This window comes from Cibotium barometz, chromosome 26 (genome assembly GCF_041138505.1).
Source record: "Cibotium barometz isolate CiBa-2024 chromosome 26, ASM4113850v1, whole genome shotgun sequence".
Taxonomy (NCBI): Eukaryota; Viridiplantae; Streptophyta; class Polypodiopsida; order Cyatheales; family Cibotiaceae; genus Cibotium; species Cibotium barometz.
Window position 1 is genome coordinate 44,123,909 of NC_141071.1, and position 22,795 is coordinate 44,146,703.

The following is a 22,795-nucleotide window of genomic DNA, read 5'->3' on the forward strand; positions in this document are numbered from 1 at the left end:
AATATTATGCATCTATATGGTGAAGGGGGATTCTAGCTTTTAATACTTTGCATTGTTCAAATCCAATCATGGAGTCAACTTACATATCATCCTCTTTCATCAAGAAATTCAACGATTATGACTTCCACACTAATTGGCAAGTCAAAATGAGGTTTTTACTAATGAAAGGAGGAGTTTGGGGCATAGTCAATGGTACTATACCTAAACCTATGTGGTCACACGAGAAGGAGAAGTCTCTTGGAAAACCAAGGATGAGAAAGCATTAGCTCTCATTGCCCTTGGAGTTGAAGATAGTTATATACATTACATTGGTAATGGAACATCTTCACAAATTGCTTGGAATTCACTGGATAAATCCTTTGGTGCTCAAGGCCTCCACAGCAAAATCAGTCTCAAAGTAGACTTTTACAGTCTAGAGTACAAGGTTGATGAGACACTTGCATCTCACATCAACACCATGAAGAGCTTGATGGCCCAGCTCGAAGCCATCAATGAACCAGTCAAGGAGAGTGATGCCATAGCCATCCTCCTAAAGTCAATGCCATCCGAGTTTGATACACTCATGCCAACCTTAAAGTACATGCAGGATCCCACTTTGGAGGGAATAGAGAGTGTTCTTTTGGAAGAAGAGAAGAAGTTGAAAGGTAGAGCCATTGATCTTGTCTCAAACCAGGCATACCTTGTTCAAAAGCAAGCTGGCAAACCACTCCAATGTACACATTGTGGAAGGACAAGACATCTTGCCAAGAATTGCTACCACAAAGACAAGCCAAAGCGAATATGCACCAAATGTGGAAAGCCAGGTCACCTCACCGACAAATGTTACACCAACCAGGCAAATATGGCAAGCACTTCGAATGATTCCGAAGAAACAATTCAAGCATGTAACAATGTTACTACCTCTTTTGATGAAGCGGTAGATGCAGAATGGGCTTTCTAAAGCCAACAATGTTTATGCCCTCTCTTATCCAAATGTTTATGTATGGACACCTCTAACCACCGATGATGTAGGTTATGTGTTATTTTTTATGATGCCCACAATATCTCTCAGTAGGCCATGTAGCCCTCAAGGGGGGATTGATGGGGAGTTGGGTCTCCATGACCAACAAATGATGATGATGCCCATGGATATGATGATGATGATACTATGATGATGATGGGGTATGGGAGAGGAATGTTTTCATGTAGGAATGTTTTCAGTTGGTCATGGAGTTGGGTCTCCATGACCAACAAATGATAATGATGCCCATGGATATGATGATGATGATACTATGATGATGATGGGGTATGGGAGAGGAATGTTTTCATGTAGGAATGTTTTCAGTTCGCAATGTAGAAGCTATTCTCCCTATGAGCAATGCTAATTTCTTTTATGTACTATAGAGCTATACTCCTTATGAGTTAAGCTTTTTCTTTCATGTAATGTTTGGATCAAGGGAGGGCAATATACCATGCCATGATCAAGGGAGGGTGTTGGAATATATGATCAATGTCATGGTCTAAGGTTAAGGCACACAATGAAATGTAAAAGGACCATGTAATATGTAGAGAATCCAGGTGAATGAAAGGGTAAACCCCCACTTGAAGTAGGCGAGTTTCAGAAGATGCTCTGGAGGCTATATTCTAGGGAGGCATGTGGGGGGAGATGGCCTTGGATGCTCTTGATGATATGTAAGCAATGATGTCACTCAATCATGTACACCTTGGCTATAAAATGGTGGCCCTCCTAATGAGAAAAACACGAATTTCTATGCTATGTAAAAGCTCCTTATTATGCTATCATTGTGTTCTCTTAATCCTTGATTAAGTGCTAGTTAATCACATTTTTGCTCATGTGACCACCATGGTTTATCTTGAACCACCATAGCTCTTTTGTCACTCCTTGCTCACATTAAGCTTGTATTATCACTCTTTATGCTTTTCCCAACACTTCTTTTGGCCTGGTCTAAAAAAGGATGTGCTTAATCATGTACGTCAATGTACGTCAATGTTTGACCTGTCAGAAAGTCAAGGCTAAGAGAGTAAAAATACCTAGGAAGTTACATCCATTAGAAATCCCCTAGATGCAGTGGGATAGTATTAGTATGGATTTTATTACTAGATTACCTTAAGTGCAATCAGGTGACGACTCCATCTTCGCGGTAGTTGATAGACTAACCAAAGTTTCCCATCTGATTCCAGTAAAACAAACCTACACTGCAGTGGATGTGGCCAAAGTGTTCCTCAAGGAAATCTTCAGATTGCATGGCCCACCCAGGAGAATAGTAAGTGATCGAGACCCCAAATTCACGTCAAGATTCTGGACTGCATTTTTCAAAGTAGTAGGAACTTTCTTGGATCTCAGCACAGCTTACCACCCTGAGACCGATGGTCAAACAGAAAGGATAAACCAAGTAATCGAAGATATACTTTGGTCATGCTATGGTGGCAGAGAACCCAAGAAGCGGCTAAGCTATCTGCACCTAGTCGAGTTCACCTACAATGCTTCTTATCACCAAAGTATTGGGATGAGCCCTTTCAAAGCTCTGTAAGGACAAGATTGCTTAACTCCGTTAACTTGGTTGGACCCATTGATTAGGGTTGAGATGTCCAGACAGCTGCTTGATGACATGGAGCAGCAGATGTAGTCAATTCGTAAAGATTTAAAAGCTCTCCACAGGATAGACATGTTAAAAATACAAGTGAATAGGGTGTGTGCGGGAACAAGCCCTTGGTTAGAGGCTGTAAAAGAGGATGAGTAAATATAAAAGGACCTGTGAAAAGGTGAGAAGAATCTACTGGGAGAGAATAAAGGGTAGCATGAGAAGATTTAGGAAGTGTGGAGATATTCTGGGAAGTGTGGAGATATTCTAGGAAAAGTGAAGAGGTGGAGAGAATCAGGGAAAAGAGGTGGAGTGAATCAAGGAGAAATCAGTGGGATTAGATGCTTGGATGTAAGCTCTATCTCAAGGCATTTCCCTAATGAGAAGTTGTTGCTGCTGGTTTTTGAGTATCCATGCCTACATTAATCTATTTGTTAATGACCCACTAATTACATCTTAATTATTTACTAATCACTTTGTTAATGATGTTGATTCTAGTGTTTGATCCACCATAGCTCATCACAATGCCCTAATTTCAACATGGTATTAGAGCCATGCCTAGAATCCATCATTTTGTGAGCTCATTATCTTGCTAATTATTTTGCTAATTAGCAAAATAATTAGAGCCATGCCTAGAATCCATCATTTTGTGAGCTCATTATCTTACTAATTATTTTGCTAATTAGGATTACTAGAAAATTATATTTTTTCCTCTTTTTTCAACTAGTCTCTGTACCCCCAGCCAGTGGAGGAGCTCCCTCTCCTTGCACACATAAAATAAGGTCAAACCCTTCTAGCACATGATAGTTATCTCATTGCTCTTCAATCTCATCAAGAAAGAAGCGCAAACTGCCAACGGAGCTGAGAGAAATTGCATTTTTAGCAGGCACCATTATTTTGAGCTGATTTTGAAATTTCTACTTCCACAAATCAAATGTGTCTAATTCCTCTTAGCCCCGGGGGTTTTCAAGCATGCTCTACAAGCTAGTGAAGACAGAATTCAATTTCATCAAGTCTACAGTGAGATCCAAGCTCTTCATCAAATCTGCAGAGGTGACTTTGGTAGTAAAACAAAGATTAAGCATTCAATATTTGGTCAAATCTTGTGTTTATTGGCTTAATCCTCTACTAGACTCATTGCTATTGATGGCCTTGAAAGCATTTGAGCTCATTTGAAGTCTAAGGCACCAGATCTAGACTCCTCACATACTCTATTTTTTGCACACAAAATAGTGGATTAATTTGCTAATCAGTGATTGATCAATGCTAATCACTATATTTTGGTGCAATTGAGGGTTCAAATTAACCATTAGGTATCTGATACAGATCCCTATAACTTCAGATTGCAATTCGGAGTTGGTTTGATACTCCAACCATTCCGTACAAATTGGTTACCCTTGATTTAATGTAATTTCTGGTGATTTTATGCTGATAAATTTGTTGTAATCATCTCTTAAACACCAGATTGAGTTGTAAAAGGGTAGACACTGCCCTTGAATCTTGAAATTGGATCAAGAGGTAAGACCCCCTTCACATCACCATGAGTACATCACAAGAAATAGCCAAATTTAATGGGGAACAGTTTTACACATGGCAGACAAAAACCATGTATTTGTTCATGAGGAAAAATCTATGGGGGCTAGTTGAGGGAAGAGATGAATGCCCAGAGAGAGGGGAAAATGAGTGGAAGAGCAGGAATGAAAAAGCATTGGGACTTATTGCACTCAGTTTAAATGATGAAATCATTCATCACATCATAGGGATACAATGGGCAAAAGATGCATGGGATAAACTCAATAAATTATTTGGCACACAAGCTAAAAATTCAAAGATAAATCTGTTAATGCAATTCTACAAATTGGACATGAAGGAAAGTGAACCTTTAATCACACACTTGAACAAATATAAAAGCATTAAGCAACAGCTGGTAGCTATTTGGCAAAAAGGTAGAAGATGATGAGGCACTAGCAGTGCTTCTGAAGAGTGTGGACAAAGGTGAATATGAAAACATTGTAGCAACACTAAAGAATGTATCTGAATTGAAGCTACACGAGATAGAAGCAGCTCTACTAGAGCAAGAGAGCAGAGGCAAAGAGAAGAAATGGCTTGACTCAACAGCAGGAGAAGAAAAGGCATTCTTCACCCGAGGAGGATTCTCTCGAGGACGAGGACGAGGACGAGGAAGAGGCAGAGTAGGAGGAAGGACCTTCACTTGCCACAAATGTGGAAAGCCAGGACACATGGCGAGAGACTGCTACAACAAACCCAGTGGAGAAGGAACGACATTGACAAACTTCATGGAGGTCGACAAACTTCATGGAGGCTCCAAAGGAAGTGCAGTCGGATCATCTTTTCTGAGAGAGAGAGAGAGAGAGACCCCACAACCCAATGTAACCTGCCCCAACAAAGTAAAACCACCTCTGAGTCACCGAGGATGTAGGCCACGTGGTAGATGTATGTGTGAGCACTTTAGTCAAGGTCGCGGGCACTTATAGTAGCCTTGGACACATAGAGAGAGAGAGATTGTCAAGGAATATGGAGTTTAGGGACTTGAGGCACTGGTCAGGGGCTATCAAGTAAGAGGGAAACTTGGTATAGGGTCCAGGTGTGCTAGAGAGTATTCACTTGAGGGGAGGTGTTAAAAATACAAGTGAATAGGATGTGTGCAGAAACAAGCCCTTGGTTAGAGGTTGTAAAAGAGGATGAGTAAATGTGAAAGGACCTGTGAAAAGGTGAGAAGAATCTACTGGGAGAGAATAAAGGGTAGCATGAGAAGATTTAGAAAGTGGGAAAGTGTGGAGATATTCTGGGAAAAGTGAAGAGGTGGAGAGAATCAGGGAAAAGAGGTGGAGTGAATCAAGGAGAAATCAGTGGGATTAGATGTTTGGATGTAAGCTCTATAAATTGAGGCATTGCCCTAATGAGAAGTTGTTGGTTTTTGAGTATCCATGCCTACATTAATCTATTTGTCCACTATCTTAATTATTTGCTAATCACTTTGTTAATGATGTTGATTCTAGTGTTTGATCCACCATAGCTCATCACAATGCCCTAATTTCAACAAGACATAAGCAGTATGCAGATAAGATAAGGACAAACAGAAAATTTGAAGATGCAGATATGGTCTTCATTCGAGTATGCCCCAAAAGACGTTCTCTATCTTATGCCCCAAAAGACGTTCTCTATCTCTTGGGAAGTACAAGAAGTTATCCCCCAGATATTGTGGACCATATCAGATTACAAAGAAAGTAGGTGACTTAGCCTACGAGCTTCTTCTGCCTCCTCATCTCAAAGTACATAATGTATTTCATGTCAACCTTCTTAAAAAGTTTATACCAAGCCCGAATCATGTGCTTAATGATGAAATCTTAACTTCTTCAACCCAAGGACAGATGGAGCTCCAACTGGAAGAAATCCTTGATGTTCGAGAAAAGGTTCTCAGGAGCATAATTCTGAGAGAATTATTGGTCAAATGCAAGTTCTATCCTTTTGAAGATGCCACCTGGGAGAAAGAAGCCGAACTATTGCGGGATTACCCCCAGTTTGCGAGATGAGGACATCTCGCGTTTTTCAAGTGGGAGAGAATGTAAGATTCCTCCCTAGCCTCTCAAGATGTCCAGTATCTTCCCCTGTAATCAAATCCCTCTCTTCAGAAATATAAAAGATCTTGTTTTTACTACTTGTTTTTGCCTAGAGAGAGAAAATATTCTAGAGAGAGGTTATTCAGATTTTAGATATTTTTGGATGGAAAAATATCTCATCTCATTAAAATAAATTCCCCCAAAACAGAAGTTGAAAAAGATTCTCAGAAGGTGCATTAGAAATCAATTATAATCTGTTCAAAAGGCCTTATCCCTAGGGGTCTAAATTTTTTGAAAATTTTAAATTAAGGTTCTGAGGGGCCAATCAGATTCATCCAAATGTGTGGAGGAGATAAATAGAAGAAATAAAGAAAATCCCTCCAAAAATGAGTAAATATTCACATAAGATGAAGAGTGGACTAAGGACCAAAGGAAATACTAAAAAAAAAAAAATTTGACACCTCAGAGTAAGGATTCCCCCTCATGAAGGAGGTGCCTATTTCACATGTGTGGTGGAGTTTTAAATTCTCAAATATTGAGATATTTCATCTCTCCTCTCTCCTAATTCAAGTCTAGTTCCAAAAAGTAAGCTAAATTGACCCAAAAATGGTCCAAAATTGACCAAACTAATTTGAAAAATTCTAGAATCAGTTTGCTTGGTTAGAAGCTCACTTTTTAATATAAATAGAAAAGACCATATTAGGTATTATGGAAAAAATCCCACATTATGGGAATTTTGAAATTGATAGGTTCCATGTATTATGGGAATTTCCCACTTAATGTGGAAAAAGTTATTGTGGAATTTCTTAATATAGAATGGAGGAAGGTAGTGTTGATAATCACCGTTCAAACCAAAAAAGTGGTATTAGTATTTGTGCATAAACATATTTGAAAGGAGTAACTGTTTGATAATCATGTAGGAAGGTGGTGTTGATAAACACCATTAATAAGAAAGTGGTATTTGTTTCTTTGCCTAGGACCTGGCAGCACCAAGTGAGTTGTACACTGCAGAAAATTTATGAAACAATTGAACAAATAAGATAGAAACATTATATATCAAAAAAATATAGGAGGCACAAAGAAAAAGTTCATTCAATAAGTGAGAATAAAAATAAAGAAGATACCAAAGTACATCTCTTTTGGATATTAGAGTTATAACCTAAAAATCCACATTGTCAATATTGAATCTACAAATGCTACTCCTCATTGAAGGAACCATCAATATGAGCTTCATCCTTACAAGCCAAGCCTAAGCATGCTTTTGCTTTACGGGCTTCCTTTTCTGGTATCTTGATTCTTTTGTATGGTGGTGGATTCCTTGGTCTCCACAACCAAAGAATTGCATCAGCATTTTCCCATAGTTGTTGTTCTGCCCCATTAATTTGCCAATATCCCTTCCAACAATCAGCATAAGCTTGAGTATCTGTCAAACCTTTCTTCCTTGCACAAGGTCCCCAATATTGAATCAAGAGTTTCTTGTAATTTGGTGATGTAGGCTCATCATCAATATCCCATTTAGCCATAGCAAGCCAAACTGGATAGATGTTTGTGTCATCTGGGTGCAGCATGAAAAGTGTCCTTGCTGAACATGTAGCATAGGGTTAAATGCCTCCCTTAGTTTATCCTGTGCAGGCCCACAATAATGATCATTATGTTCTTCAATACCTAAGAATCTTTGTGCCTGCAATTGTTCAACATTCATATCATCTAATTGATGGGACCCTTCAGATTTTGGCCAAAAATCTATGTACTTTCTTGCCTCTAATTGTATAGGTTTTCGAAGTTCTTCGATTATATTACTCCAATAATCTATCACGGGCCTATAATATCTTGGCGCAAATGAACCATTACTTAGATTCTGCCAAAATTTTATGTAACCCTTCAATCCTGATATTACTTCTGCATGCATCTTTATATGCTCGGCCATTGGTAGTAGAGGTGGATCTCCTTTTGGTAACCTTGGTTTACCTTCACTGTCTATCTTCCAAAGACAGATACTTCCACTCCAATTACGAATAGCTACATGTGCCTTAAATTGCATCACCGGTGTGTCTCCTATAAGTGCTTCTTGCCCATCACAAATGTAGCCATCACAATATGCCTTGAAGTCAGGGACCTCTGTAAACAAGAAGGGAGCTGGAGAAGAAGTTGAGCTGGTTCTTAAAGTATCCATCAAATGTGGTAAAGTAAAGGTCTGTCCCACTCTTAATTTCTCTGAAAACTTGCTAAACATGGCATCTATATCCTCATGTGTATGTCCGCCGACCATTAGAAATACCAATTGTACAGTTTTGAAAGCACCTCGTGCAACAAGCAATGACAAATAGGCAAATAAGTATCGATTTTTATTTTCTCCAGCACAATTATCTAGTTGTAGCAACAAGTTTTTTGGCAACTTGCGAAACAAGGAAACCCAATTCATTGTGTCTCCCTGATTTATACATGGTTCAACAATGGGATCTTTACCATCACTCATATTATGGTTGTCTAAAGCTATCCTTGAATTTAAAGCATGTAGAAGTGAAACATTGCTCCTTGGAAGCCCATTTGTTACTAGATCACCAAGAGGATGCTTATCCATCCTCTCTAAGTTATGTAAACAACTTGCGATTGAGACAATTGTTAGATTGGGATCAGATGGCCACCATAAACCATTCAAAATAAAGTGTCCATAATGACCTTCTACATGTCCATAGTGATCATACCAATCAATGCAATTGGTAAATTATATCCCGAATCCACACCCTTGGGAAGGACCCGTAGTCTGGGAATGGCTGTTTTCTTTTGATCCATCTTGTCATGGATGATGCATACATACTTTTGTGGTTGGGTTTCTGAAAATATGCGCCATGCATAGTATAAGCTCCTGCAACTTTGTTGTTGTTGCATGTGAATATCTCTTTCACTGAGGAGCCTTGCTCTTTCTTCTAGACTAGGTTTGGCTTCTAGTTTTGCCTTGAAACCACTACACAAGGTGCACTTGGAGAACTCACTTGCCTTTGTTAGGGACACTTGTGGGTACTCTTTATTCCAAATTCTACTAAACGTTGACTTTGATAGCCTCTTCTCATGTCCCAACTGCTCAAGTGTTGCGTTGATTTCATTTAAAATGTCAACTTTCTTGAATATTGATGGAATCGACAACCTGGTTTCCCTTGAGCCATCTAGCATTGTTATACTTTTGTGTGGCGTAGGCTCGGAGTTCATGTTCACAAATTCATCAAGTAGTGCTCTTGCCTCACTAGCATGTTGTAGGCCTCTCCTCAATACGCCTGTGTTTCCATGCAAATATTGACACACACCGGACTCAAACTTTTCCCTGTAGTAACGGTAAAAGGATGTCTTTTGTATACCATGCATCTCATACCATGCTCTGCAACAAACAATCACCCCATTTAACCTAAATTCATATTTAATTTTTTGAGCTGAATCACGATGCCAAGCTGTAGAAAGCACATCATATACATAATTCGTACGAGACTCTTGAGATTGTCCCCAAAAGTCTTGTCGTATCCTCATTAGTACATCACGATCGATTAGCTGACAACATTTTTTTGCACAACAATCAATGGATGAAATCCTTTGAACTGATTCACGTGACATATATAAGGCAGAAGCTGGTTGTGGTCTCTGCTTTGGAATCCTGTTTATGAAAGTGTAGCGTCTTTTTGCAGAGGTTTGGGCAACAATAACCTCATTAGTTACATCTCCATCATTATCCTCATTACATACATCAGCATGTTTAACATGCATGCCATTAAGCGGAACATAGCATTGCAATGGGCTCCCATCCAGCATTGTCAGCTGTTTAACAGGCCATTTAACTAGGGTGATACTATCCACTTGGGGCATAGTTTGAAATTCATTTGCACTTTCAATAGCCACACACACAATCATCACCAAGTTGTTGAAAGTTGACACATTCAAATAGAAACACATATAAGATAGTCCCTTGATTGATAGTTTGCATCATGCTCTCATCCTTTAGAAGAACCATCTCATTCTTCCAAGATTGTCAGATTTGCATGTCAAGTTCTGGAGATGTTATCGATATTGCATCTACAATTGGAGGTTCCATAGGCTCTTCTTGATCTGCATCACTGCATCTTTCACTCCAAATTCCAGCTCCCTTGTGAAAGGCCTTAAAAGCATTTTTGGCCAACGAACATTACTTCATAATGCATTTTTTAGATAAATGGTATCGAGCTATATCTGATTCAGGTTTTTTCTCTTCAACCATTCCTGATTTTTTCAATTCTTGCATACTTTTATTTTCTACTCTATGTCAATGTGTATGATCTGAATTCTAATTGACATGTTCAAAACTTTAAATCTAATCATAGATAATGATTTAATATGAGACAAAAATATGTGTACCTTGTTGTATCGTTGAATTTGATAATGGATGCGGTGATGTCCAAGTGCTAGTTGTCAATGACAAGATGGGAAAGTAGGTTTGTATTACATAAGCGACATGGACGTCAAGGAAAATTTGAAAAAGAGCAAGACCATTTTCAATTCTTAAAGGGCGGGATAATTTGAATGCTCTACCACATGCTAGAGCTGGAGAAATGCATTCTAACTCTACCACATGGTAGAGCTGGAGTTGAAATGACCTAAACTAGTGCAAGATGACTTGAAATGACAAACCATCCATCTAGTATCGTACCTCTATCTTGACTTGAAGAGTCAAAAATAACTTACTCTTACCTACTAGGCCTTTCAAGGTTCTATGCTATGGCTGACCTTATTAGTCACACCCATTTAAGTCTAGCTCTACCACATGGTTCCACCCCAGCTAGACTTTAGAGTGTTCTAGCTCTACCATGTGGTACAACTACATCTATGCAACAAAAGATTTGTGAGACAATCTGGGTATGCATAGTGAATTGATTCTTCTGTTTGTATGGGTGACCCCATCAGAGAACGGACCACACGGACTTGTGCTAGGGAAGTTGCTCTATGTCCACATCACTCCGTGCATGGATTTGGGCATCGCAATCACTTCTTCCAGCGCGTCAAAGTTGTGTCCCGGTGACGATAGTGCAAAATTGCCATAACAGAGTTTCGGATCCGAAATGAGTCCGAATCACATCTGAACACAACAAGAAAGATCCGAGTTGCTTGCCACACATTTGTCCATGCATGATTAGATTTTCATGCCTCTTCAACACCGTTTGGGCCACGATTGGAAATTTCTGCCATTTGGCACGCTCGTGCATCTTTTTCGAGAACTCGGATTCGGACAGTTAGAAGTTGAGGATCCGGGACTCCATCAGAGAACGGACCACAGGGACTTGTGCTAGGGAAGTTGCTCTATGTCCACATCACTCCGTGCAAGGATTTGGAGATCGCAATCACTTCTCCCACCACGTCAAAGTCGGTCCCGGCGAAGATAGTGCAAAATTGCCATAACAGAGTTTCGGATCCAAAATGAGTTTGAATCGCATTTGAACACAACAAGAAAGATCCGGGTTGCTTGCCACTCATTTTTCCATGCATGATTCGATTTTCATGCCTCTTCGGTGCCGTTTGGGCCACGGTTGGAAATTTTTGCCCTTTGGCACGCTCGTGCATCTTTTTCGAGAACCCAGATTTGGATAGTTAGAAGTTGAGGATCTGGGAACCCATCAGAGAATGGACCACACGGACTTGTGTTAGGTATGTTTCTCTATGTCCACATCACTCTCCGTGCATGGATTTGGGCATCGCAATCACTTCTCCCAGTGCGTCAAAGTTGGGTCCCGACGGCAATCACTTCTCCCAGTGCGTCAAAGTTGGGTCCCGACGGCAAAGATAGTGCAAAATCTCCATAACAGAGTTTCGGATCCGAAATGAGTCCGAATCGCTTCTGAACACAACAAGAAAGATCTGGGCTGCTTGCCACACATTTGTCCATGCATGATTTGATTTTCATGCCTCTTCTGCGCTGTTTGGGCCACGGTTGGAAATTTTCACCTTTTGGCACGCTCGTGCTTTTTTTTCGAGAACCCGGATTCAGACAGTTATAAAAGTTGAGCATCCGGGACCCCATCAAAGAATGGACCACATGGACTTGTGCTAGGGAAGTTGCTCTATGTCCACATCACTCCATGCATGGATTTGGGGCATCGCAATCAGTTCTCCCAGTGCGTCAAAGTTGGGTAGTGAAAAATCACCATAACAGAGTTTCAAGGCCGAAATGAGTCTGAATCGCATCTGAACACAACAATAAAATCCGAGTTACTTGCCACACATTTGTCCATCCATGATTTGAATTTCATGCCTCTTCGGCACCGTTTGGGCCACTATTGGAAATTTCTGCCATTTACCACACTCGTGCATCTTTTTCGAGAACCCGGATTCGGACAGTTAGAAGTTGAGGATCCGGGACCCCATTAGAGAACGGACCACACGGACTTGTGCTAGTAGGGAAGTTTCTCTACGTCCACATCACTCCCTGCATGGATTTGGGCATCACAAACAGTTCTCCCAGTGCGTCAAAGTTGGGTCCCGCGATGAAGATAGTGCAAAATCACCATAACATAGTTTCGGATCCGAAATGAGTCCGAATCGCATCTGAACACAACAAGAAAGATCCGAGTTGCTTGCCACACATTTGTCCATGCATGATTTGATTTTCATGCCTCTTGGGCGCCGTTTGGGCCACGGTTGGAAATTTTTGCCATTTGGCACGCTCGTGCATCTTTTTCGAGAACTCGAATTCGGACAGTTAGAAGTTGAGGATCTCGGACCCCATCAGAGAACGGACCACACGGACTTGTGTTAGGCATGTTGCTCTATGTCCACATCACTCCGTGCATGGATCTGGGCATCGCAATCACTTCTCCCAGTGTGTCAAAGTTGGGTCCCAACGACGAAGATAGTGCAAAATCGCCATAACAATGTTTCGGATCCGAAATGAGTCCCAATCGCATCTGAACACAACAAGAAATATCTCGGTTGCTTGCCACACATTTGTCTATGCATGATTTGATTTTCATGCCTCCTCTGCACCGTTTGGGCTGCGCCGTTTGGGCCACGGTTGGAAATTTTCACCTTTTGGCACTCTCGTGCTTTTTTTTCGAGAACTCGGATTCAGACAGTTAGAAGTTGAGCATCAGGGACCCCATCAGAGAATGGACCACACGGACTTGTGCTAGGGAAGTTGCTCTATGTCCATATCACTGCGTGCATGGATTTGGGGCATCGCAATCAGTTCTCCCAGCGCGTCAAACTTGGGCCCCGGAGCGACGATAGTGGAAAATTGCCATAAAAGAGTTTCAGGGCCGATATGAGCCGAATCGCATCTAAACACAACAATAAAATCCGAGTTACTTGCCACACATTTGTCCATCCATGATTCGAATTTCATGCCTCTTCGGCACCGTTTGGGCCACTGTTGGAAATTTTCGCCATTTACCACGCTCGTGCATCTTTTTCGAGAACCCGGATTCGGACAGTTAGAAGTTGAGGATCCGGGACCCCATTAGAGAACGGACCACACGGACTTTGTGCTAGGGAAGTTCCTCTATGTCCACATCACTCCGTGCATGGATTTGGGCATCGCAAACAGTTCTCCTAGCGCGTCAAAGTTGGGTCCCGCGATGAAGATAGTGCAAAATCACCATAACATAGTTTCGGATCCGAAATGAGTCCGAATCGCATCTGAACACAACAAGAAAGATCCGAGTTGCTTGCCACACATTTTTCTATGCATGATTTGATTTTCATGCCTCTTGGGCACCGTTTGGGCCACGGTTGGAAATTTTTGCCATTTGGCACGCTCGTGCATCTTTTTCGAGAACCCCGATTCGGACAGTTAGAAGTTGAGGATCCGGGATGCCATCAGAGAACGGACCATGCAGACTTGTGCTAGGGAAGTTTTTATATGTCCACATCACTCCGTGCATGGATTTGGGCATCGCAATCACTTCTCCCAGGGCGTCAAATTTGGGTCCTGGCGAAGATAGTGCAAAATCGCTATAACAGAGTTTCGGGTCTGAAATGAGTCCGAATCGCAACTGGACACAACAAGAAAGATCCGGGTTGCTTGCCACACATTTGTCCATGCATGATTCGATTTTCATGCCTCTTCGGCATCGTTTGGACCTCGGTTGGAAATTTCTGCCATTTGGCACGCTCATGCATCTTTTTCGAGAATCCGGATTCGGACAGTTAGAAGTTGAGGATCCGGGACCCCATCAAAGAACGGACCACGCGGACTTGTACTAGGGAAGTTGCTCTATGTCCACATCACTCCGTGCATGGATTTGAGCATTGCAATCACTTCTCCCAGCGTGTCAAAGTTGGGTCCCAATGCCATTCAACACACTTGTTTATCTCCTTGGTTCTCGTCATGGTCTCTTCTTGGAGTAATTGGTTTTGTTGATTTGCATGGTACTACACAGCTAGATCAATGCATTCTAGCTCTACCACATGGTAGAGCTAGACCTCAAATGTAATTCGAGCTCCACCACATGGTAGAGCTAGACCTCAAAGCATTCTAGCTCTACGATGTGGTCTGTGAAGTCCCTGTCCCCACCGCGCAATGGATTCGGTTACTAGCAGCGGAAGTAGCATATCTAGCGTGGACAAGGGTCCCACACTCGGGGTTTCACCCACGGATATCCGGACAAGAGACTAATCCATCGGTTTTTCCAAAACCGAACCCAAAAAAACTTCCTTTACCCGGAAAGCACGTGCAATTCCACCAGGATAACTCTTTACTCTAACGTAGTCAAGACTATTACTGATCAAGTTGATCTGACTGCACCTATAAAGATACTCAGTCAGATCAAGGAAGAAACTTACACTTGGATCATTGGGATCAACGCTTTTTTCCCCATCAAGAGGCACAATTCCTATCCATAGAATAATTACTATCCGGGATTTACTTTATCTATCGTAATAACAAAAATTGAGTCTCGATTTACGGATCTATCAGTCCAGCCTAACCCCATCTAGTCCCATGGGTTAGCCAACCTCCCAACCACTGTAGTGATGGGATCCAATTAGGAATTTGGTTAGATTTTGTCCCGGGTACCAGGGAAAAGAGTTCCCAGGCCCCCCAGCAAGAAGTTCATGCAACTTAAAACTAGTCACACCACTTACGCACCCAATATGAAATTACCTTTTTCTCAACATCAGTTAACTTTAAACATTCCTTTAATGAAACCATTATGTCACTGAGGACAATCCTCAAAATCTCTGGTTGAATCCATATTTCCAATCATTCATTCATCAGTGTACTTATGGCATCATTGGCAACGAGAACGCTCACCACTTGTTCACTCAGGGGCCTTTTCAATAGTTCCTAGCTCATAGTACTCGATAATATTTTCACATATAAAAAATCAAGATGGAATCCTCGTTGAAGATCAGCAAGATCAATCAACAGATCCATATAAGAGAGCCATGGACTCATCCGTTGAGGACCAGTAAGGTCAATCAACCAGATCCATGCCCGGAATTTGAAATTCATGCATAGAGGTATGCATAAAAAATGATTATTTTATTGTAAAAATGTTACTTTTATCATATTTGAAATTCATGCATAGAGGTAGGCATAAAGATGATTATTTTATTATAAAAGTGTTACTTTTATCACATTTGAGTTTTATGCATAGAGGTATGCATAAAAGATGATTATTTTATTGTAAAAGTGTTACTTTTATCACATTTGAGTTTCATGCATAGAGGTATGCATAAAAGATGAATATTTTATTATAAAAGTGTTACTTTTATCATATTTAAAATTCATGCATAGAGGTATGCATAAAAGATGATTATTTTATCGTAAAAAATGTTACTTTTATCATATTTGAAATTCATGCATAGAGGTATGCATAAAGATGATTATTTTATTATAAAAGTGTTACTTTTATCACATTTGAGTTTCATGCGTAGAAGTATGCATAAAAGATGATTATTTTATTGTAAAAGTGTTACTTTTATCACATTTGAGTTTCATGCATAGAGGTATGCATAAAAGATGATTATTTTATTGTAAAAATGTTACTTTTATCATATTTGGATTTCATGCATAGAGGTATGCATAAAAGATATTTTTATACTAAAAGTGTGATTTTCATCCTAAATGGATTTTATGCATATATTAGATGCATAAAAGAGAAATTCTTTTATTCTAAAAGTGTAATTTCTACTAAATTGAATTTATGCATAGGAAGATACATAAAAGATTGATTCAAAAGTGTCATTTAAAATAAATTTATGCATAGGAAGATGCATAAAAGATTGATTTTTATTTCGAAAGTGTTATTCTCTTAAAATGGAATTCATGCATAAATAGATGCGTTAAGAAATCTTATATCAAATATAAGAATTCTCTTGTATTCTAAAATTGAAATATTGAGATGTGATAAGATGCGTATGGAAAGTGATAGGATGTGATAAGAGGTGTATGAGATGTGATAAGATGTGATAAGATGCATATGGGAAGTGATAGGATGTGATAAGAGGTGTATGAGATGTGATAAGATGTGATAAGATGCGTATGGGAAGTGATAGGATGTGATAAGAGGTGTATGAGATGTGATAAGATGTAATAAGATATGTATGAGAAGTGATAGGATGTGATAAGGGGTGTATGAGATGTGATAAGATGCGTATGAGAAGTGATAGGATGTGATAAGAGATGTATGAGATGTGATAGGATGTGATAAGATGTGTATGAGATGTGATAAGATATAATAAGAGGTGTATGAGATGTGATAGGAATCCGATGTGCTAAGATGAGTTAGGATGTGATAAGATATGTATGGGATGAGGTTAAAAGTGTATCTGATGGGATAAGATGTATATGGGTTGTGATAGGGTGAGAATGGATGTGATGTGGATGTATGCATGTAGATGTGGATGTATGGATGTGAATGTGAATGTGGATGTGGAAGTGGATGTATGGATGTAGATACGGAGGTGGATGTATGTATGTGAATGTGGATGTATAAATGAGGACGTGAAAAGGGATGTATGCATACAGATGTGGATGTATGGATGTGAATATGGATGTGGATGTGGATGTATGGATTTGGATATGGATGTGTATGTATAAATGCGGATATGGGATTGGACGTATGATGTGGATGTACGAACATGGATATGTATGTAGAATAATGAATGTGAATGTGTATGAGAAATAATGTGTCGTCGATATGAGTGAATGGATGAGAATGAGTACATATATGAATGGAATGTGGACTGAGGAGGGATAATGTGGAAAGACGAGAAGTTCGATATAGAAACTGTATTTTGTGACTGTTTGTAAATGACTGCTATTTGTAAATGACTGTTTTATGTCAAGAATGCTGGGGAAGCATTTTGACCGTCTTATGGATTAAGGTCATGGAGACCTAACTGATAAAGTTGCAATGGGTGACGGAGAGTCAATGGAGGACGTCTCGCGTAGTAAGGTCGACCGAGGTCTAGACCAGCCTCAGTTCGATTTAAATGGTGAGCTTCTGGTATGGTGGATGAGGGACCAAGGAAGCGGCCTATGAGTGAAGCGCTAGGTCACCTGCGAAGGATCCTAGAGGGTGTTGACCATACGGTGCTCGGGCTTTGGGTCACCGAAGATACCCACACGTGCGTCGTAGAAGATATTGGAACAAGGAATAAGAGTTGTTTTCTGTAATCATCTTTTATGCATACCTCTATGCATGAAACTCAAATGTGATAAAAGTAACACTTTCACAATAAAATAATCATCTTTTATGGATACCTCTATGCATGAACTTCAAATATGATAAAAGTAACACTTTTATAATAAAATAATCATCTTTTATGCATACCCCTATGCATGAATTTCAAATTTGATAAAAGTAACACTTTTATAATAAAATAATCATCTTTTATGCATACCTCTATGCATGAATTTTAAATATGATTAAAGTAACACTTTTATAATAAAATAATCATCTTTTATGCATACCTCTATGCATGAATTTCAAATATGATAAAAGTAACACTTTTATAATAAAATAATCATCTTTTATTCATACCCCTATGCATGAATTTCAAATATGATAAAAGTAACACTTTTATAATAAAATAATCATCTTTATGCATACCTCTATGCATGAAATTCAAATGTGATAAAAGTAACACTTTTACAATGAAATAATCATTTTTTTAGTAACATTTTTACAATAAAATAATCATTTTTTTCATACCTCTATGCATGAATTTCAATATGATAAAAGTAACACTTTTATAATAAAATAATCATTTTTTTAGTAATATTTTTACAATAAAATAATAAATTTTTATGCATACCTCTATGCATGAAATTCAAATATGATAAAAGTAACACTTTTACAATAAAATAATCAACTTTTATGCATACCCCTATTGTGCATGAAATTCAATTGTGATAAAAGTAACACTTTTATAATAAAAATTTATCTTTTATACACATAATCAAAATGCATCTTCTATGCATGAAAATGATACTTTAGAATATAGAAACCATAAGGATTACTCTTTTAGAATAATAAAAGATGAATTTTATTTCACTAATTTCTAAAAGTTTCGCCATAACCTCCTTTGTATGGCTGACCATTTTTTAATTTTCTAAGTATTTAAACTAATTAAAAGTGCACCAAAAGTATTGAAATTATCCTAAAGTAAATATTTTTCCACTTAATTGAAACAAACATTATAAAAACTTGACATTAATCAATTAACCATTCACCTATAATAGAGAATGGTTGGTTTTGTTAGAAAAGAGAGGGAAATGCCTTTTTGTAATGAGGTATAACATTTTTAGAGAAGACATAAAGCATAAAAACCATTTAAAGCCATAAAAACCATAAAATAAGTGAAAAGAAGAATCACCAACTTACTAATAACTTTGAAAGCTTTCCTTTGGCTTGATGGTTTGAGGGTTCAACTCTTGTTTGAACAAGAGTGGCCAACCAATCTTTGGAAGAGGGAAATGTCAAAAACTAATGAATTATTAATAAATTCATAGTTCTTGGCTTGGGTGGAGTAGAGTAACCGTGCATAAAATACTATCCTTTTTCAACAAAGGGAGAGGCTTCTATTTATAGGAAAAATTGAGCTCCTAACCAAACAAACTGTTTCTAGAATTTTCCAAATCAGTTTGGTCAAATTTTGACCATTTTTAGGTTAGTTAAGTTAACTTTTTAGAACTAGACTTGAATTAGGAGAGAGGAGAGATAAAAATATCACATTATTTTTGAGTTTAAAACTCATTCAAGCATGTGAAGTAGGCGCCTCATTGAAGGGCCTCCCCTTCCTTACATATGTGTCAAAATGGAATCATTATACCCAAAATATCTCATATTTTAAATATTGCTCATAGTTTCTTACTAATAAACCTTGTACATATTCAACTCTTCATCTTATGTGAGCATTGAAGGGGTGAAGGGACTCCCCTTCCTTACATATGTGTCAAAATGGAATCATTATACCCAAAATATCTCATGTTTTTGATATTACTCATAGTTTCTTACTAATAAACCTTGTACATAGTCAACTCTTCATCTTATGTGAGCATATACTCATTTTTGGGTATCTTCTTTTACAAAATTGGATTTATCTCCTCCCCACACATGGATTGATCTTAATGGCCCATAGGAACCTTAATTGGACCATAATCTAAAACTTTTTGAAAATCTAGACTCTTAGGCTTAAAGGTCCTTTATACCCATTTCCAATTAATTCCAATTGCACATTGGAATTTTTTTTTGAATTTCTTTTTCAGGGAAATTCGTTTTAATAAGATGAGATAATTTTCTATCCAAAAATATTAAATATTTAAATATTCTCTCTCTAGGATATTTTCTCTCTCTAGGTTAAAATAGTTAGAAACAAGATCTTTTATATTTCTGAAGAAGGATTTATTTACACGGGAAGATGCTGGACATCTTGAGAGGTTGGGGAGGAATCTTATATGTCTAGGTTGGATACAGCTCTACCACGTGGTAGAGCTAGATCAAATGCAATTCTAGCTTCTTGGTTCTTGTCATGTGAAGTAGATCTCTTCTTGGAGTAATTGATTTTGTTGATCTGCATGGTACACAGCTAGATCGATGCATTCTAGCTCCACCAAATGGTAGAGCTAGATCGAATGCAATTGTAGCTCCTTGGTTCTCGTCATATGAAGTAGGTCTCTTCTTAGAGTAATTGGTTTTGTTGATCTACATGGTACACAACTAGATCCGGGTTGCTTGCCACACATTTGTTTATGCATGATTCGAATTTCATGCCTCTTCGACGCTGTTTGGGCCACGGTTGGAAATTTCTGCCATTTGGCACGCTCGTGCATCTTTTTCGAGAACCCAGATTCGAACAGTTGGAAGTTGAGAATCTGGGACCCCATCAGAGAACGGACCACACGGACTTGTGCTAGGGAAGTTGCTCTATGTCCACATCACTCCGTGCATGGATTTGGGCATCGCAATCACTTCTCGGCAAAGATAGTGCAAAATCGCCATAACAAGGTTTCGGATCCGAAATGAGTCCGAATCGCATCTCAACACAACAAGAAAGATCCGGGTTGCTTGCCACACATTTGTCTATGCATGATTCGAATTTCATGCCTCTTCGGTGCCGTTTGGGCCACGGTTGGAAATTTCACCATTTGGCACGCTTGTGTATCTTTTTTGAGAACCCGGATTCGGACAGTTAGAAGTTGAGGATCCGAGACCCCATCAGAGAACGGACCACATGGACTTATGCTAGGGAAGTTGCTCTATGTCCACATCACTCCGTGCATGGATTTGGGCATCACAATCACTTCTCCCAGCGCGTGAAAGTTGGGTCCCGACGAAGATAGTGCAAAATCGCCATAACAGAGTTTCAGATCCGAAATGAGTCTGAATCACATCGTAACACAACAAGAAAGATCCGGGTTCCTTTGCCACACATTTGTCCATGCATGATTCCAATTTCATGCCTCTTCGGCAGTGTTTGTGCCACTGTTGGAAATTTCTGCCATTTACTACGCTCGTGCATCTTTTTCGAGAACCCGGATTCAGACAGTTAGAAGTTGAGGATCCGGGACCCCATCAGAGAACGCACCACACGGACTTGTGCTAGGGAAGTTGCTCTATGTCCACATCACTCCGTGCATGGATTTGGGCATCGCAATCACTTCTCCCAACGCGTCAAGGTTGGGTCCCGGCAAAGATAGTGCAAAATCGCCATAACAGAGTTTCGGATCCGAAATGAGTCCGAATCGCATCTAAACACAACAAGAAAGATCCGGTTTGCTTGCCACACATTTGTCCATGCATGATTCGATTTTGAACCCTATTCGGCGCTGTTTGGGCCACGGTTGAAAATTTTCGCCATTTGGCACCCTCGTGCATCTTTTTCAAGAACCCGGATTCGGATGTTAGAAGTTGAGGATCCGGGACCCCATCAGAGAACGGACCACATGGACTTGTGCTAGGGAAGTTGCTCTATGTCCACAACACTCCGTGCATGGATTTGGGCATCGCAATCACTTCTCCCAGTGCGTCAAAGTTGGGTCCCAGTGCCATTCAACACACTTGTTTATCTCCTTGGTTCTCGTCATGGTCTCTTCTTGGAGTAATTGGTTTTGTTGATTTGCATGGTACACAGCTAGATCAATGCATTCTAGCTCTACCACATGGTAGAGCTAGACCTCAAATGCAATCGCAATCAGTTCTCCGGTGCGTCAAAGTTGGGGTGCAAAATTGCCATAACAGAGTTTCGGGTCTGAAATGAGTCGGAACATGGTAGAGCTAGACCTCAATGCAGTATAGCTCTACGATGCGGTCTAGGTTGGATACAGCTCTACCACGTGGTAGAGCTAGATCAAATGCAATTCTAGCTTCTTGGTTCTTGTCATGTGAAGTAGATCTCTTTTTGGAGTAATTGATCTGCATGTACACAGCTAGATCGATACATTCTAGCTCCACCACATGGTAGAGCTACATTGGATGCAATTGTAGCTCCTTGGTTCTCGTCATGTGAAGTAGGTCTCTTCTTAGAGTAATTGGTTTTGTTGATTTGCATGGTACACAGCTAGATCCGGGTTTCTTGCTACACATTTGTCCATGCATGATTCGAATTTCATGCCTCTTTGGTGCCCTTTGGGCCACAGTTGGAAATTTCTGCCATTTGGCACGCTCGTGCATCTTTTTCGAGAACCCGGATTCGGACAGTTAGAAGTTGAGGATCCGGAACCCCATCAGAGAACGGACCACACGGACTTGTGCTAGGGAAGTTGCTCTATGTCCACATCACTCCGTGCATGGATTTGGGCATCGCAATCACTTCTCGACAAAGATAGTGCCAAATCACCATAACAGGGTTTCGGATCCGAAATGAGTCCGAATTGCATCTGAACACACAACAAGAAAGATCCGGGTTGCTTGCCACACATTTGTCCATGCATGATTCGAATTTCATGCCTCTTCGGCACCGTTTGGGCCACGATTGGAAATTCCGCCATTTGGCACGCTCGTGCATCTTTTTTTGAGAACCCGGATTCGAAAAGTTAGAAGTTGAGGATCCAGGACCCCATCAGAGAACGGACCACACGGACTTATGCTAGGGAAATTGCTCTTTGTTCACATCACTCTGTCCATGGATTTGGGCATCTCAATCACTTCTCCCCGCGCATCAAAGTTGGGTCCC